Below are 20,381 nucleotides of genomic sequence, written 5' to 3' on the forward strand. Positions count from 1 at the left end.
ACACACACACACACACACACACACACACACACACACACACACACACACGTGTACATACATACAGAAGATAGAAAATGTGATATTATAAGATAAAACTCAATATAAAAGTAATCTTCTTTAGAAAGTTAGAGGAGCCTTTTCAAATTAGTACCCAGATTTTTACTTGGCTCCTTAATTGTTCAGATCTGAAAAAAGGGTTATTCTAAATTTTATTTAGAAGTTTTGATGAGAACAGAGGTTTTTTTAAATTTATTATTAGTTACATTTTATTTTTTTAATTTTTATTTTTTTATTAATTACAGTTTATACACTTTGTATCCCCCCATAAGCCCCTTCCTTCTCCCCTCCCATTCCCATCCTCCCTTCCCCTTCTTCGGGCATATCCCTCCCCAAGTTCACTGATAAGGGAGGTCCTCCTCTCCTTCCTTCCGATCTTAGTCTATCAGATCCCATCAGGAATGGCTGCATGTCATCTTCTATGGCCTGGTAAGGCTGCTCTCCCCTCAGGGGGAGGTGATCAAAGAACAGGCCTATCAGATTATGTCAGAGGCAGTCCCTCTTCCCATTAATATGTAACCCACGTGGACACTAAACTACCATGGACTACATCTGTGCAGGGGTTTTAGGTTATCTCCATGCCTGGTATAGGATGGAGTATGAGTCTCTGGGAAGACACCTGTGTCCAAATTTTCTGGTTCTGTTGCTCTCCTTGTGGGGTTCCTGTCCTCTCCAGATCTTACTATTTCCCACTTCTTACATATGATTCCCTGAACATTGCCCAACAGTTGGCCATATGTCTCAGCGTCTGCATTGATAGACTGCAGGGCAGAGCCTTTCAGAGGCCCTCTGTTTAGATATGTGGCTTGTATCTCTGATCTCTCCAATACTTTAAACATGAATGGATGTTGGATTTTGTCAAGTGCTTTTTCAGCAACTAGTGAGATAATAATGTGCTTTTTTTTTTTTTCAGTTTGTTCATATGGTGGATCACATTGATGGATTTCTTTATATTGAACCACCCCTGCATGCCTGGGATGAAGCCTACTTGGTCATAGTGGATGATATCTTTGATGTGTTCTTGTATTTGGTTTGCAAGTATTTTTGCATCAATGTTCATAAGGGAGATTGGCCTGAAATTCTCTTTCTTTGTTGGGTCTTTGTGAAGTTTAGGTACCAAGGTGACTGTGGCTTCATAGAATGAGTTTGATAGTGTTCCTTCTGTTTCTATTTTGTGGAATAGTTTGAAGAGATTTGGAGTTAGCTCTTCTTTGAAGGTCTGGTATAATTCTGCGCTGAAACTATCTGGTCCTGGGCTTTTTTTGGATGTGAGACTTTCGATGACCGCTTCTATTTCCTTGGGGGATATAGGGCTATTTAATTGATTTACCTAGTCCTGATTCAGCTTTGGTAAGTCGAATCAATCAAGAAAATTGTCCATTTCATTTAGATTTTCAAATTTTGTGGCATATAGACTTTTGAAGAAAGTCCTAATAATTGTTTGACTTTCCTCAGTATCTGTGGTTATGTCCCCTGTTTCATTTCTGATTTTGTTGATTTGGATGGTGTCTATCTGCCTTTTAGTTAGCTTGGCTAAGGGTTTGTCTCTCTTGTTGATTTTCTCAGAGAACCAGCTCTTGGTTTCATTGATTCTTTTTTGAATTGTTTTATTTGTTTCTAATTGATTGATTTCAGCCCCGAGTTTGATTATTTCCAGCCGTCTACTCCTTTTTGGTGTGTCTGCTTCTTCTTTTTCTAGGGTTTTTAAGGGAGCCATTAAGTTCCTTAAATGCACTGTCTCAAATTTCTTCTTGAAGGCACTTAGTGCTATGAACTTTCCTCTTAGCACTGCCTTCATTGTGTCCCACAAGTTTGAGTATGTTGTGTCTTCATTTTCATTGAGTTCTAGGAAGACTTTAATTTCTTTCTTTATTTCTTCCCTGACCCAGCTGTCATTTAGTATCAAGTTGTTCAGTTTCCATTTGTGTGTAGGCTTTTTGCTATTTCTGTTGTTGTTGAGGTCCAGCTTTATTCCATGGTGATCTGACAGGATACAAGGGATTATTTCAATCTTCTTGTATCTGTTGAGGCTTGCTTTGTGATCTATTTTGGAGAAGGTTCCAAGAGGTGCTGAGAAGAGAGTAAATTCTTTTGTGTTTGGGTGTAAGGTTCTATAAATGTCTGTTAGGTCCATTTGATTCATGACCTTTGTCAGAGTTATTGTTTCTTTGTTTAATTTCTGTTTTGTTGACCTGTCATTTGTTGAGAGTGGGGTGTTGAAGTCTCCCACTATTATTGTGTGGGGGTCTATGTGTGATTTAAACTTTATTAAAGTTTCTTTTACAAATATGGGTGCCCTTGTATTTGGGGCATAGATGTTCAGGATTGTGATATCTTCCTGGTGGATTTTTCCCTTGATGAGTATTTAGTGTCCTTTTCTATCTCTTTTGATTGATTTTGGTTGGAAATCTACTTTATTAGATATTAGGATGGGTACTTCTGCTTGCTTCTTGTATCCATTTGCTTGAAAAACCGTCTTCCAGCCCTTTACTCTCAGGTAATGTCTATCTTTGTGATTTAAGTGTGTTTCTTGTATGCAACAGATTGTTGGGTCTTGTTTACGCATCCATTCTGTTAGTCTGTGTCTTTTTATTGGAGAATTGAGTCCATTGATGTTGAGGGAGATTATTGACCAGTGGCTGTTAGATCCTTTGATATTGATGTTGGCCATGGTAGTGTGTTTGTGTGTTTGGCTACTTTTGTTTTGCTGTAGTAAGGTTATTTATTTCCTATGATTTCTTGAAAGTAGTTAGTTTTCTTGGGTTGTATTTTTCCTTCTAGTATCTTCTGTAACACTGGATTTGTGTGTTGGAATTTTTGAAATTTGTTTTTGTCGTTGAATATCTTGTTTTCTCCGTCTATGAAGACTGAGACTTTTGCTGGGTACAGTAGCCTAGGCTGACATCTGTGTTCTCTTATGGTCTGCATGATATCCGTCCAGGCCCTTTTGCCTTTCATAGTTTCTATTGAGAAGTCAGGTGTGATACTGATGGGTTTGCCATTATATGTTACTTGGCCTTTTTCCCTTGCAGCTTTTAGTATTTTTTCTCTGTTCTGTATGCTTACTGTTTTGATTATTATGTGACGGGAGGATTTTCTTTTCTGGTCTAATTTATTAGGTGTTCTGTAGGCCTCTTGTATTCTTATAGGCTTCCCCCTTATGTTGGGGAAATTTTCTTCAATGATTTTGTTGAAAATCATTGGGCCTTGGAGAAGGGAATCTTATTTTTCCTCTATTCCTATTATTCTTAGGTTTTGTCTTTTTATGTTGTTTTGGATTTCTTGGATGGTTTGTGTCAGGAATTTTTTAGATTTATTATTTTCTTTGACAGATACATCGATTTCTTCCATTGTATCTTCCACACCTGAGCTTCTTTTTTCCATCTCTTGTAGTCTGTTAGTTATGCTAACCTCTATAATTCCTGTTTTCTTCCCTAAGTTCTTTCTCTCTGCAATTTCCTCCATTTGTGTTTTCTTTAATTTTTCCAATTCTATCTTCAGATCTTGAGCCATTTTGTTGATTTCCTTCACCTGTCTGACTCTCTTTTCCTGTTTTTTCCATCAATTCTTTCAGCTGTTTGTTTGAACAAATGTCTGTTTCTTCTATTTCATTCAGTGATTTAAGTATTTCCTTTCTAAAGGCCACAAACTGTTTGGCTATAACTTCCTCTATTTTTTTTATGGATCGCCATATTCTATTTGAGTTTATCTTCCTCTAGGTCTTTACATATTTTATTTGTTTCCTCTGTTATCCTCTTCATGAGCATTTCTTGGAGCATTCCTCTGTTATCCTCTTCATGAGTATTTCAAATCTTCTTGGATTTCAGTTTTGCTGGGGTGTCCAGGGCTACTTGCCCCTGGATAACTAGGTTCTGGATATGCCATATTACTCTGTCTTTTGTTGGTTGAGCTTTTATGCTTGCCTCCACCCTTTGGGCTATTTTAGGTTGTTTGAGGTTAGTTTCTGGTGGTTCCTGGGGATCTTGTGGTGGAGAGAATCCCCTTGGCAGAAAGCTGGTTTTTCTTGAGGGAAGTCTTCTCAGCTTTTTGGGTATAGTCACTGGATGGCTGGCGTTTTTCAGGAGTTGCCGCTGCTCCTCTCAGGGATAGAGACCTGAGTGGTAACTGTGGTCTTCGTTAGTCGAGAGGGCTGTCCTCTCACCCAGGGAGGTCCTGAAGACAGCTTCCCTGCTTCTGGGTTTCTTGATGTAAATTTAATTATCTTCTCCTGTGACCTGTGTGTCCCGTGATTTGGTCAGTTTTGTTAAGGATAACTAGTTGCAGCTTGGAGCCGTATCTGGGAGTTGATCTTGGGGATCCCAGGCTTTTGTAGGTCTGAGGTTGGGGCTCTATGACCCAGTCCCAAGAGGTAGTCTGTGGTCGATGGGTATCACTTTCCTAGTAACAGCAGGCTATCTGGTGCTCAGCAGGTCCCTGGGTTGGGCCGGTCTGTGGGACCTATTCTAGGGATATACTGGGTGGCCTAAGTCTGTCCTCTTTGTTTAGTTCCCTGTGAGGATTTCTCCTGACAGTGACTCCCAGTCTCTGTTGCCCTGGGACACACAGTTGGAGAGCTGGCACGCAGCAACTGTTTGTGCCTGCTGCTGGAGCCCAGTTCAGTGATGGCGGCTCAGACCTACCGGTCTGTGAGACTTTTTCCAGGGAAGGACTGGATGATTTAAGTCAGTACAGTTTCCTTCCTTCCCTGTAGGTTCTCTCGCGAAAGGGGCTCCCAGTCTCTCTTTTGCCCTAGGGCACACAGCTCAGTCTGTGCCAGATAGCTGGTGTGCAGAAACAGTGCCTGTGTCTGGAGCACAGCTCAGTGATGGTGGGTCGGACCCCCCGGTCTGCGAGACCTTTTCCAGGGAAAGACTGGGTGACCCAAGTCAGTCCTGTTTCCTTCCTTACCTGTGGGGTTTTCTCGCGACTCGGACTCCCAGTCTCTGGTGTTTTTGTGCCCACCATTCAGCCTGGGAAGGTGATCAGGACATGCAGGTGTGTGGCTCTGGTCTGTCGACTTAGTGCCTGTGGGACCCGGGATCTCTTCCAGGTTCTGGCTGGGGGACCTGAGCGTGGACCCGACTGATTCCCACACCGTGGGGGTTTCCTCTCACCTGGAAAACGCGATCGCTGTTGTTTTAGGGCCCTGAGTTCAGTCTCTTGGTCGCTGTACAGGAAATGTCCTGTTCCTCAGACGCCCTGTGCTCCGGGTGCTGCCATCTTGTCATCCCTGAGAACAGAGTTTTTATCCATATATTTAATTTAAAATTTTCCGTCATACATTATATTTTGACCCTGTTTTACCCTCACCTCTTCTCTAATTCTCCTCACTTCCTTTCCATCTTAACTTTATATTTTCTATCAAAAAATAAAAACAAAAATTAATAGACAAATAACTAGACTTTCTTAAATGAGTTAAAATATTAATGAGAATTGCTATGCTATAGTTCATCGATGCAAACAGCTGTGAATATAGTTCATTATTTCCTGCCCTGAGTTTGTTGTACCTTAAGTATGTGACTTTACAAGTGACCTAGCATTTCTAAAGTTAAGATTCCTCAGCATTGAAATAGCAGTGGTAATTTCTAATTCTTAGTCTCAATGTGAATGTTAGATGGGATTGTGTGTCTTAAGTACTAACAGCAACAAAAGTTATTAAATGAATTGTAGCTAGAAAACGGAAAGACAATTCAATGATTGACATGGTTTGATGAGACTGAAAAATAGAATCGTGAGAGTAACTGGACAAAAAATTTTTAAAAAATCACAAAGAAAGTTTGAAATTAAACTTACATAAGTGCTTGTGACATCCTATTATAAATATTCAAATAAAGCTGAAAATATGATGTAAGGCAGAGTTTGTCTCAGAACACTTCAACTATTAAGTCAGTGACTATTTAAATAAATTATGAGTTGTTTAGCTATCGTTAGATTAACACTATTGCAAGTGTTGATATAATGTCAAAAATAATTGTAAGTTTAAGTATACATCTGCATTTTATAAATACACTTCATTTTCTCATAAATGAAAGTATTTATTAGAAAAAGCTTGTGAAGCACCCTGAGGGCAAGTCCATGCAAGTGCATGCAAGTCTCGGTTTCATGTACATTCATGTGCTGAAGTTGGTTCCCACTCATAAAATCACTTTGCTAGTTTAAGCAGCAGATAATGTGAGAAAATATTGTCAACCCCCCTCTTTTTTTTCCATACTGAAAGAAGGTGGTATTACTGTTGTTATGGCTCTGGAGTAGGCCATATCTTTCCTGGGGATCTTACAGCAGAACCTGAGAGTCTGCTGTTGTATTTACTGATATGCATGCTTGTGACAAACTAATACTGTGAATTGATTAACCTTAAAATCATTTAAGTTGTGAAATGTTGAGTTGGTGGTTGGAGCTCACACACTAGAAGACGGGAGCAAGTCAAAACACTGGCGCTCACACTCTGCTCTCGTGAAGAATTTGCCAAGGGGACTTTTCACAAGAGTAACTCACAGATTGCAGCACAGTTACCTTAGCTGGCTCCTGATGTGCAGTATCACACCACATTTAAATATCCATCTGTGGTGCCTGGAACTATTGTTTTTATTGTGAACTTTTTTATTTCCCCAATATAATCAGAATTGAAACGACCACCTCCTTTACTACAAAAAAAAAAAAAAAAAAACAAACGTGATCCAGTTGACTAAATGAAGGTTTAATTGAATAAGGTATAACAGCCCTTCTATTACCGTGAAGAGAGTTTCACTTTTAAAACAGACATTTATGTTAGAACAGTACCATCAAGGCTACTGTTACATCTACTTGGAATCAGTGAGTTTTCTTGGACGTCTTCAGTCTCCATTTCTATGCTGTGCTTCTATGAGAAGCCCTATTCTTTCTCTTTCCCTTGTGAGTCCTAGTGACCAATATCTTTATTGTAAGCTTTATGAAGCTGATGGCATAAATATCCATTCTCTAATAAGCATACTAGCAAATAGTTTTAATGCTATTCAAATATTTAACTAGGGAAGTTATATTTTCTTGTGTATTATGTATGAGACATGATAATGAAATTTCACATACATACTTTATAATCAATTTTTTTTACTTTAAAAATCATATGCCATACTTTATAGATATGTAGATATTATTTTTCTTGAATACATAATTCATGGATACACAATATATATTATTCTCTAATTTATACAAGTTGGCATGAAAAAACTCTCTAAACAGTATCTAAGATAGGGCTGGAGACATGGCTGGGCAAAGAAAGAACTGCTGTATACATGTGGAGATCGGTTGGGATTCCCAGAACTCATGTGAAAGCTAAGAGGGAATGGGAGAGTGCCTGTAATCCTACATCCAGGCAGGCAGAGACAGGAAATATTAAAAAGAAAATAGTCAGGAACTTGGAATGGAGAAGGAGGAAGGCAAGAAAGAAGAAGAGGACAAAAAGAAATAAATAAACAAAGATAGACCGTAATACATGTAAAACATCATGCTACTTAAGGGGCATTCTATTAAATATCTGAATGCCAATATTTTTGTAACCCAGGGTAGAATTTATAAGAAGTTGCTGGTTTTAGAGGTTATATGATCTGTAAAGTCCTATATTCTAGCAAATCCTACCTCATTTCTCAGCAGTCTGTTGCCAAGCAACAAACTGTTTAGTCTCTTTTGGGTCAGAATTGGGGTAATGAGCTGATGTTGCACTTCAGAGAACAGAGTCAGGGGCTCACATGAACCTTGAGCTTTTGGCTTTATGTTGTTGGGTTTGTTGTTGTTTTTGTTTGTTTGTTTGTTTGTTTGTTTTTTCCATTTAATGACCTCCTAGATAATTCTGAGAATTGCATTCTGTTACTTTAAATGTTTTTTTTAAGATCATTAAATTAACAATTGTATATTTAAAAGGCCTTTAGGAAAAGGCTTACATCCTGAAATAAGCATAGTCTAAATACTGTGACAAAACAGTTGGACCTCAAGCCAAATATCTTGGGCTTTCTTTAAAAAAAAAACATAGAAATCTCTTATTTGGCACATAATACGAGATGACCTCCAATTTTTTTTATTTCTCTAAATGCCAGAAGTAATCAACCAGATATTTTATACATTTCCAGAGCCAATTCTTTCACATGATATAGTTCTTCAAATAAAAAAAAATATTTATAGGATGCATAAATTATTTCCGTAAGAGTAGCAATAGTGAGTTCATGTCCTTCTATTCCAATGAGCTTGAATACAGTCTCTAGTCAATAAGATTGCTTTATACAATAAACTCTTGATTGTGATCCTGACATCAACAGTGATAGCACAAGAAGACATGTGGCACAATTTTCTTGTTTTAGCTATGCATTGTCCTGCTACTTTGAAGGAGTATGTTTGCTTTATAATCCTTCTCAGAGTTAGCCTGATCAATGGTGCTAAATGTGTCTAGTTCCACCAATACTATAGATGAATTCACAGACAACCTTTGTTGATTGCTAAGTAAATGTCAGTTTGGCCTCAGCTCCTTGTTTCTGTCAGAGTTCTCAAAATACGACAACTGCTTCAAGGAGTATTTACATTCTTAATATAATGTTCTCCACTCAGAGCCCGCTTAGTCTATACACACTACTGAATACAAGAAAGATCTACAAAAGCTGATATCTTCAGGCCCTGTTATCTTTATCTGCTGAGTCTCTTTGAACTCTGTAAATTCAATTTCTTTCTGCCAGTGCTAACTAGAGACCATATGATGTGTTGTGTAAAGTTGGAACAAAAACCTTTATAAAACAGTAATAGAAGAGAAAATATCAACAAAGTGTCTACTTTTTCAGTCTTTATAGTCTCTAGCTATGACATTTGGACTTGAAATTTAGAGAGAATCTATTAAGCTACAGCGAGAATTGTTTATCAACTCCAAAAGGCTTTCATTTAGAGAAATCCAAGTTCCCATTTTCATAGCAAGTTTCAAATTCAGCATAAATGTCAAGGCATACAGAACACTGAAACACAGCATGGATATTTATTTGAAAAAAAAATCACTTGATAAATTTCAGAATGTGCTGGCTTGTTTATTTTTAAGGAACCTGTCAAACCATATTGTTGGATTAACCAAATAATACAGATTTCCTGTGGTAGATTGCTATGTTCACTGCAGTTATAATGTGCCTTTCTTACCACGTCTATTTTGTATATGTGGTGGTGGACACTTATGGAGCTACTGCACGTGCTTTCTAAGTTGAAAAGTTGTTGAAAGTACAGCGAGAGAGGGTGCCTTCATAGGATAGGCATGCATACTATACTCCAACCTATTTTTATTACCTAGCACGCATTTTTTAAAATCTTTTATTAACACAAAGTAATTGTTTAAATTATCAGGTCTCTTTATGATGTTTATACATATGTAATACTTTTTCATTATATTTACTAAAAGAGCTCTCTTGTCCTGCATTTTCCATTCCTGACAGCTAGTTCTAGCTCAATGATGTGATCGGCAAAATATATTGTCTTCCATAACCTGAACTAGAATATTGGCCAGCTACACGTTGTGTGAATAATGATGTGAACTGAAGAGACATGGCAAAAGGTTGTCAATTATTTTATGTGGTGTTTGAAAAGTAATTATTTTGAAGCAGTCTGTTTAACAGTATAAAGTGGAGTTTTCTGTTGCAGTACATGTAAATATATATATAATTCATAGTTAAATTAGTAGTAAAATTTAATATTGGTTGAATTCTGTTTTTTGTTATTTTTAAATTTAATTTTATTTATATATTTATTTATTACAATTTATTGACTTTGTATCCCTGCTCAGCCACTTCCTTTGTCTCTTCCCAGTTTCACCCACCCTGTCTTCTCCCCCTTTCCCTAGTCCCCTGAATCTGACCCTAGCTTAATCAGAACTCATGAAAGCTGTCTGCATCATTTTCCTCTGTTGCCTGGCAAGGCTGCACCCCTCAGGGGAAGGTGATCAAAGGGTCTGCCACTGAGTTCATGTCAGAGACAGCCCCTGTACCTCTTATTGGGGAACCCACTTGAAAACTGAGCAGCCAATGGGCTTCCTTTGAAAAGGGGGTCTAAGTCCTCTCCATGCAAGGCCCTTGGTTTGAGAATTGGTCCCTGTGTGGCCCTTCTGTTCCCAGGTTTTATGGCTCTGTTGGTCTCCTTGTGGAGATCCAGGCTCCTCCAGGTCTTTCTATTTCCTTCTTTCATAAGGATTCCTGTTCTCTGCCTAAAGTTGGCTATGAGTCTCAGTATCTCCTTTGATATCCTGGTGGGTAGAGTCCTTCAGAGGTCCTCTGTGGAAGGCTCCTGTCCTTTTCTTTGTCTTCTCCTACTTCTGATATCTATCCTGTTTGCCCTTCTGAATGAGGATTAAGCATCTTCTCTAGGGTCCTCCTTGTTGTTTAGTTACTTTAGGACTATAGATTTTAGTATGTTTAGTCTATATTATATGGCTAATATCTTCTTATAATATCCCCTTATTTGTGTCTTTCTGCTTCTAGGTTACCTCACTTAGGATGAGCTTTTCGATTTTCCACCATTTGCCTGCAAATCTGAGAGAAGGCTAATATCCAGAATACATAAATAACTGAAGAAGTTAAACACCAATAAACCAAGTGATCCAATTTAAAAAAGGAGTACAGAGCTAAACAGAGAATTCTCAACAGAGGAATATTGAATGGAAGAAAAACTCTTAAAGAAATGCTCAATGTCCTTAGTCATTCAGGAAATGCAACTCAAAATGACCCTGAAATTTCACCTCACACCCATCAGAATGACTAAGATCAAAACATCAAGTGAGATGCTTGATGAGATTGATGCTGGAGAGGTTGTGGAGAAAGGGGAACCCTCCTCCACTGCTGGTGGGATTGTAAACTTGTACAACCATTCTGAAAATCAATCTGGTGCTTTCTCAGGAAACTAGGAATAGTGCTACCTCAAGATCTAGCATATATCCTAGGCATATATCCAAAATATGCTCAAGTATATAACAAGGACATTTGTTCAAAGATGTTCATAGCAGCTTTATTTGTAATAACCAGAATCTGAAAAAAACCCAGATGCCCCTCAAAAGAGGAATGGATACAGAAATTGTGGTACATTTACACAATAGAATACTACCCAAGAATTAAAAACAAGGAAATCATGGAATTTTTTTTTAAACACTGTTCTAAAATTTGTACCCTTTAACAACATTTAAGTATGAAAAAGAGCCTGCAAATGAGCTGAACTAGCACTTTCTTACCCATGTTTCTAGTAAGAAAGGTAATTAAGTGAAGTAAGCTAGGTCATGCGCCTAGTAACAGCAGGGCTAAGCTTCCAGGCCTGGCAGCCTCACTGGCTTATATAGTTAAAGTCTTTTCCAAAGTAATATGGATGTGTATTTTACATTAGTCAAACAAAGCATTATCATTCATAGTCAATTACAATGTAAAGGGCTTGTGTGTCAAGTCTTTTAGACTTTATCACATATTATTTAAATAGTGATTGTGAAATCTGTGAGAAGAACAGGTTATTTTTCTCAAGTCATGTACTTAGTATCAAAAGCTGTTTTATAATTTTCTATGCTAAAAATCAGACATGGATAGAGGTTGTGGAGTATGAATGTGATCAAAATATATTGTATTTAATTATATATAAATTAATTATATATATGTAAGTTATCAGAGTAAAATAAAAAATATTAAAACAAATATTCTAGGACAAATTAACATCTTTCTTGGACAAATTAACATCTTTCTTGTTCTTGAGGAAATATTTCTTACATGATCCACATATTCAATGCACACAAATACTTGGGTAGAATTTACATGCATATATTTGGATACAGCTATTAAATTCCAAGTATACTCAATCTGTCTTGAGTCAACATATCACAGTTGAGGGGATCTAAGAAAATATTTGACTGTATCAAGAGTGTAAATAACCTGCTAATAGCTGCACGGTTACACAGTGAGCAATAGTGCTTCTCAGCTAGTCTCTGATTACAGAGAAAAAGAATGAAAAAAATCTCCATATGCTAATGTGAGGTTATTATCTCAGAACACGTGTGAATCTGAAAAATATTATCTCCTGTGAGCACAAATTTTACTCTTTAAAAGTGCTCTAAATTTTGACATGCAACAGTTTTTGTCAGAGATAAGAAAAATAAAGTTTATATAAATTCAAAGATATAGAAAGGGGCCTCACATATCATCAGACATTGAACTCTGCAAGAACAGAGCCACGTTAAAAGCCTTTGGAAGCATTCCCAACAGCTTCTATGGCAGGGATCATAGCACCCCCCATGCACTGACACATTCCTTTGATTTACACAGGATCTGACTGGATTGCAAAAGTAAGGATTCTCATCATGCGTGCATCAGGTAGGCATTCTTTCTTCCTCATGCAGAAAAGTAATAAAGTCTGGTAGAATTTGTACTTTACTTGTACATTATTTTGAGGATGCCTCAGAAAGAATTCAATGCTCTTTTAGCACAGTTTTGTTTCTCTAGGTAGTTGAAGGTCCCTATGTTCAGCAATTTATGTTATTTTTCTGAAGAACAAATACCATACTTTTTGTTATAGAATTATTGATATACATTTTTATCTATTTCAAAGTTTAAGTTGTTTCCATTCTTCTTGTACCACACAAATTCATCAATATTACACTAGAAAATCAATTCATGTGAAACTAATGAATTGTGCAATGTTTCTGCCAGTGGTATATCCTCCTTTTCTAATCAACAGTTTGTGTAATGCAGGGTGAAAACTAATAAATGAGTTGACCGTGTAAAAGAAATGTATACCATTTATCTATTTGGCTGTGTGTATGCTGCCTTATTAAACTCACAGATAAATGCTCATCCTTTAGAACCCCCACACTATTATGTAGAGACGTGAAGTAGATAGGGATATTTTACCTGGACACTGAACTTATATTTATTGGCTTTTAGAAAGAATGGAACATATATTCCAGGAAATATTCTCCTTTTTTAACAATTCAGTCTCAGATCATGTGCCCCATTAACAAAGTTGATAAATTCTATGGAATGGAAACAAAGAATGAATCACTTGGAAGCCTTGCTGCTGGATTTTTTCAGCACATTCTTTTCGGTGTTTGGCTTTCTGAGCTCTTCATGTGAAATATCACTTGAAAAGTAAACTGATACTTCTGTGAGACTAAATTTGACTCTTTGCAATTATGGGAAGCTGAAGAACAAGTAGAGAAGAACCTAAACCTCACCCCACCATGTGTTTGCCTCCTGAACCACCATATCCTCTACTGTGATGAACTGGAGACACCAAGTCCATTATGCAGGCAGAAGATTACCTCTAGAGGAGCTTGGTTTTGCCTCTGTGTCTCACATCTTTTTAGTGCTTACTGTTACCATTTATTTTTAGCTGTGTTTGCTGTAATGTGGCAGGATATTCCAGTATCTTACCTAGGTGATAGGTGGTATATTTCTTTCCCCACCGTTCTTAGTCAGTGGTTGGTTATAAGACTGCTTTAACTTGTTTGTTTCTGAATGTTGCTTTTGTTTTTACTTGTTTTTTCTCAGTTTACTGATGTGACTAAAGTACAGTTTTTTGCTCACGTGATAACTTCTACAATAGCTTGTGAAAACACATTCCAAATTTTCATTGCCTTTTACATTAGCATATGATAAGTGTATGAAGTTGTAAAATGTTTTTAAATTCACTATTTTCAATTTCTTCTGCAAATTATTTTAGTCTTTGGTAGTGGAAGTTTCCTTATAATTCAAAGCAAGTTTCGGTTACAACAAGTTTTCAAACTTAAATCCGTACTTATTTATACCACTATCTGATCAGGATGAAGGCTAAAATAAATGTCTCCTGTAGTAAATTTAAAAAGAACAACTTCACATGATTGAAGTTTAAACTATTGAAGTTAAGCTGTGGCCAATATAGCTAGGTACACTTTCCTTCAAATGTTCTTTGTATTTTTATCTGCTGTTTCCACGTTCTTTCTTCAGTGATACCGTAACATTGCAATAATGCTCAAATGCTGACACAGCAGGAAACCTTGCCAGTTTGGCTCCCAACCTTGGCAAGATTTTTGTTATAATTGCACGCAGTTTGCCCCTTGAGTTGCACAAAACTTCCATAAGTCCTCCACAGTGTGTCTTATACAGGAGGCTACAGAGGAAAAAGTAAGAGAGATGCTAATTTTAGACAGAGAATAGTAAATAGGACAACAAATAAAGACTCTGTTTTGGCACATTGGAACTTTCTCTTTTTCCCCCCTTTTAAATGTGTGATTCCTTTCCCTAAATGTTGCACTAGATTTATTTTTAAAGGTGTCATCTATTTCCATTCCAGTGCTATGTCATCTATAATTTAAATTTATGAGATGAATCTTGAGGTTCACCAGTGAAGCAGCTGGAGAATTCTAGCCACTTTGCCATTGAAAATGCAGATTTGCTGAAGGTTTTTGTGTCTGACAAACCCTATTGAAAGCGCCTCACTCTCTCTCCTGACAAGCATCCATCAACATGTAATATTTATTCCTCTGTTTTAGTTTCACTACAAATAATTGGCGGTCCCTCAGCAAGTAGACACATTCACGCTGAGGCAGCATCACGGGTACAACTCTATGGATTTCAGAACAAATACTCTGAAAAAAGATCTCCCAGAACTGATGAAGAAAATGGATATAAAATAAATAAAAGATCTGAATTTTCTTCTTTAGTCATGTCATTATTGATAGTTCTTTACTCCTCTTTCCATCAACATTAGAATAGAAATGATGTGTTCACTATTTCACTAATGTTGACAAGAAAAATATTCTTGTTGACCCTCATTCCCTTTCCTTCTCCTTTTCCCTTTTACTTAATAATTGTATCTTTCCCAGATTCCCTTTTTGATGTAGGAGTTAAGATACACACTAATATCATATAATATTTTCTTTTTTATTGTCTTTATTTTTTCTTTTATAAAATTTATTTTTTATTACTTACAGTTTATTCACTTTGTATCCCTGCTGTAACCACCTTCCCTCATCTTCTTCCATGTCCCTCCCCAAGTCCACTGATAGGGGAGGTCCTCCTCCCCTTCTCTCTGACCCTAGCCTATCAGGTGTCATGAGGACTGGCTCCAATGTCTTCCACTGTGGCCTGGCAAGGCTGCTCCCCCATCAGGAGGAGGTGATCAAAGAGCAAGCAACTGAGTTCATGTCAGAGACAATCCCTGTTCCCCTTACTAAAGTACCCACTTGGAGAATGAACTGCCATGGGTTACATCTATGCAGGGGTTCTAGTTTATCTCTACATATGGTTCTTAGTTGGAGTATCAGTCTCAGGAAAGACCCCTGTGCCTAGATTTCTTCGTTCATTTGCTCTTCTTGTGGAGCTCCTGTTCCTTCCAGGTCTTACTATCTCCTCCTTCTTTCATAAGATTCCCTGCACTCTACCCAAAGTTTAGTTATGAGTCTCAGCATCTGCTTTGATACCCTGTTGAGTAGTCTTTCAGAGGCCCTCTGTGGTAGGCTCCTTTCCTGTTGCCTGTTTTCTCCTTCTTCTGATGTCCATCCTGTTTGCCTTTCTGAATGAGGATTGATCATCTTACCCAGAGTCCTCATCCTTGCTTAGTTTCTGTAGGTGTACCTATTTTTGTATGTTTATCCTATATTATATGTCTAATATCCACATACAAGTGAGCATATAGCATCTTTTACTGAGATCTGTTTTCAGTCAGAAAGTATTATATTCAGCCATAGCAAATTTAATAGCAAACTTGATGAACTCTGGCCATCATACAGGTGACATAGCTTCCAGTGTCCTTAAAGTCCTTATGGTTAGATTTCTAGTTAAGAATGAAGGTGCTCAAAGGATTGTTTTCTGTAAGTTGTGTGACTTCAACAACAACAACAAAAAAGAAGAAGAAATTGCAATATGGAAAAATATAAAGGCAAGAAGGGGATTTGGTGTTTGGTTTTTTTTTTTTTTTTTTTTTTTTGCACTTATTTTTTTTTTATTTTAATTTTTTCTTTTTAGTTACATTTTGTTAACTCTGTGTCCCAGCTGTATCCCGCTCCCTCATTCCCTCCCCAACCCCACACTCCCTCCCTGGTCTCCTCCCTGCCCCTTTCCAAGTCCCCTGATAGGGGAGGACCTCCTCCCCTTTCATCTGTCCCTGTTTTATCAGGTATCTTCAGGGCTGGCTGCAAAGTCCTCCTCTGTGGCCTAACAGACTGCTCCTCCCCTGGGGGGAGGTGTCAAACAGCCTGCCCTTGAGATCCTGTTAGAAATAGTCCGTGTCCCCCTTACTTTGGAAAACTACTTGGTTACTGAGCTACCACAGGCCACATCCGAGCAGAAGTTCTAGGTTATATCCATAGATGGTCCTTGGTTGAGTTTCAGTCTCAGAAAAGACCCTGTGCCCAGATATATTTGGTCCTTGTAGAGCTCCTATCCTTTCCATATGTTTTTTATACAGAATAAATTGTGAGATTATTTCAGATCTGCTTTTAAAAATGTAGTGTTTTCAATGTTATGCACTGAAGTTGAAGTTGACATTCTATTTTATTATTAAAGTTAATAATAGCTATTTTTAATAGTTTCATGAAGAAAACTAAATTGATACCTGTAATTTTCCTTATATTTAATACTATAGTTATTTTTTGAGATTTGGTATCTATTATTACTCATGTGTAATAAGAAATATAAGTGAATAACCTAGAATATTAGAGTAAAAAGACACCACTGTTTGCCATCTATATTAGTTCTTGATGAATGGACATGACTGCTACCAGTTGTTACTTTTCAATAAGTTAATTTGATCTGAATTTGATATTAATGAGAAAAATAAACTTTTAAGAACTATATAAAAACACTGATAGATGATGTATCACTGTGGGTGAAATGAAACTGATTTAGATCTTTTGGATATTAATAGAGACTTCCATGGTTTCTGATTTTATGAAAGGAAGCCTAACGCCTGACATTGAAAGTGTTTCAATTTTTAAGGATCATCCACTGATGGAGAGTAACTTGATTAAATGTAACAAATTTAGGAAAAGTCCCAGTGATCATCTGTTTTGTTTATCAGCCAGCTATTGTGATTTAATACTTCTCAACCATTTTATTGCTACCTGACAACTAATAGTGAAGCTAAGACTAGAATGGTAAGTGATAAGTTATTAAATATTGACAGGCTTCAAATGCTGTAGTAAGAATTAAAGATACTAGGCATAAGGATCTTCTTCAACCAATTGCACGTGATCTGCTAATAGCTTAGAGAGCAGTTCAGATTGAGTGATACATAGATGCTTCATGGGAAAAAAAGGCCTCCTGGATCATGTGAGCTTCTAGCCCAGCTGTATCACTACCTGTGTGTCACTGAAGAATCATCTCATGGACTTAGTATCAGGATCCCTCAGTTTTTTAATGTTTTGCACCATACTTGAGTGTTCACATTTAATTTTGACCTATTCCCAACTTTAATTTCTCTACCAGACAAGCTAACTATTACCTACCTGAAAGTAGTTTGTAAAGTCGTGGTTAACTCACTGGTATAACTGTTATATATTGCATGTTTTTAACTGTTATAAACATGCAAGAGTACATTATAAGCATTTCTTTGTTGTAGGCATGGCAGAAAAATACCTTACTGAGTATTAAAATATGATAATCAAACATGTAATATTTGTTGGAAAAGTTTTATATTTCATATGTAGAAGTCATTGTATTACATGTGTGAGAGTTTAGTTATCATAATATCATTGAGCTGTATCTGGCCTACAAATACTTACAGTAATTTAAGAAATTAGATCCCATGTGTTATTCATTGATCTAAATGAGATGTACAGATGATAAAACATCTAAGTTCTGTACATGGTGTAGTATGAACAAGTGAAGAATTAAAATCAGAAATGATATCATGAGAGTGTTTGAATATAATATTAAACTTAATATAAAAAATATCTAAAAAAAAGAAAAAGAAAAGCTAGTCAAGAGGAAGGGAGAGAAAGCTCTGCCATCCAAGGGAGTGAGATTACACAGTTGCTATGGAAACTGATCTCTCTGGACCAAGAAATATCCCATGTTCCAGTTGTGATGTGTGTTCAGAAGACTTTGAATCGATGTCCCCTTAGTCTGGACATGCAGTTTATAACTTGGCTCTGACAATCACATTCAGATCCCCTTCATTTTATCCTTTTTCTCAGAGAGATTTAAATTTGAGAACCTTTGCATAGAACAATGAAGTTCAAAGTGAAAAAGAGATAATTTGGAGGAAAACAGTAATTATATACCAAAAATTAAAAAATAAAGCTTATGGTTATCCTGTACTTTATGGCTAATATCCACTTATAAGTAAATACATACCATGCATCTTTTTCTGGGTCTGGGTTACCTCACACAGGATGATGTTTTCTAGTTCTATTCATTTGCTGGTACATTGCATGATCCACAGACCCAAAGAGGCCAAAAAGGGCCCAAGGATGGATGCTTGAGTCTCATTCAGAAGAAGAAATAAAATAGATGTCTGAAGTAGATGGAGGGAGGGAAATAGGCGGGAGAGGCTTATAAGGGTGGAGATAAGGTGTTGGAGACTGGGGATGGGTTGGGACCTGAAGAGACAGAAATCAGTGGGCTGGTATCTTCAAAAAAGGGGTGTGTGTGTCGGGGGGGGGATCCTGGAAATTTATGGTGGTAACAATAGCTTAGAGTTCTAGCAGTGGAGTTTAAGGAGTCTTAGATGGAAACTTTCTATAGACAGGTGGGACTTCCAGTGGAGAGAGGAGAACACCAACCCATCCATGAAACCTTCAACTCAAATCTGTCTTGCCCACAAGAAGTGTAGGGGAAAAGAGGAAGCAGAGATTGGGGCAATGGCAAATGAATGACTGACACAACTTGAGACCCACTCCATAGGAAAGAGACATCCCTGACACTATTTTTTAATTAATTTTTAATTTTATATATTAAATACAGTTTATTCATTTTGAATCCCAGCTGTAGCCCCCCTCCTTCATTCCCTCCCAATAATACACTCCCTCCCTCATCTCCTCCCATGCAGCTCTCCAAGTCCACTGAAAGGGGAGATGCTCTTCCCCTTCCCCGTGACCCTAGCCTATCAGGTCTCATCAGGCCTGACTGCATTGCCTTCCTCTGTGGCCTGGTGAGGCTGCTCGCCCATGGGGGGAGGCATGATCAAAAAACCAGCCACTGAGTTCATGTCAGAGATAGTCCCTGTTCCACTTATTAGGGCACCCACTTGGAGACTGAGCTGCCATGGGCAACATCTAAGCAAGGGTTCTAAGTAATATAAATGAATGGTCTTTGGTTGGAGTATCAGTCTCAGAAAAGACCCCTGTGCCCAGATTTTTTGGTTCTGTTGCTCTCCTTGTGGAGCTCCTGTCCCCTCCAGGTCTTACTATATCTCCCTTCTTTCATAAGATTCCTTGCACTCTGCCCAAAGTTTGATTATGAGTCTCAGCATCTGTTTTGATACACTGCTGGATAGAGTCTTTCAGAGGCTCTCTGTGATAGGGTCCTGTCCGGTTTCTTGTTTTATCTTTCTTCCCATGTCCACCCCATTTGTCTTTCTGAGTGAGGATTGACCATATTACCCAGGGTCCTCTTTCTTGCTTAGCTTCTTTAGGTATACAGATTTTAGTATGTTTATCCTATATTTTATGTCTAATCCACACTTATAAATGATCAAAAACTGTGTGTGTGTTTCTGCTTCTGAGATAACTCACTCAGGATGATCTTTTCTAGATCCCACCATTTGCATGCAAATGTCATGATTTTCTTGTTGAGGAATTGCTGAGTTGTATTCCATTGTGTAAATGTACCACAATTTCTGTATCCACTCCTCGGTTGAGGGACATCTGGGTTGTTTCAAGGTTCTGGCTATTACAAATAAAGCTGCTATGAATATGGTTGAGCAAATGTCCTTGTGTACTTGAGCATATTTTGCATATATGCCTAGGAGTGGTATAGCTGGATCTTGAGGAAGCACTGTTCCTAATTGTCTTGAGAAAGTGCCAAATTGATTTCCAAAGTGGTTGTACAAGTTTACATTCCCACCAACAAATGGAGGAGGGTTCCCTTTCATCCACATCTTCTCCAGTATGTATTGTCACTTGAGTTTTTGATCTTAGTCATTCTGATGGTGTAAGGTGAAAGCTCATGGTTGTTTTGGTTTTCATTTCCTGATGACAAAGGACCTTGAGCATTTCTCTGCCATTCTATATTCCTGTACAGAGAATTCTCTGTTTAGCTCTGTACCCCATTTTTTAATGAGATTACTTGATTTTTTGCTTTTTAACTTCCTGAGTTCTTTATATATTCTGGATATTAGACCTCTGTCAAATAGAGATTGGTGAAGATCCTTTCCCAGTCTGT

The sequence above is a fragment of the Psammomys obesus genome, unplaced genomic scaffold (genome assembly GCF_907164565.1).
Source record: "Psammomys obesus unplaced genomic scaffold, mPsaObe1.curated_primary_1811, whole genome shotgun sequence".
Taxonomy (NCBI): Eukaryota; Metazoa; Chordata; class Mammalia; order Rodentia; family Muridae; genus Psammomys; species Psammomys obesus.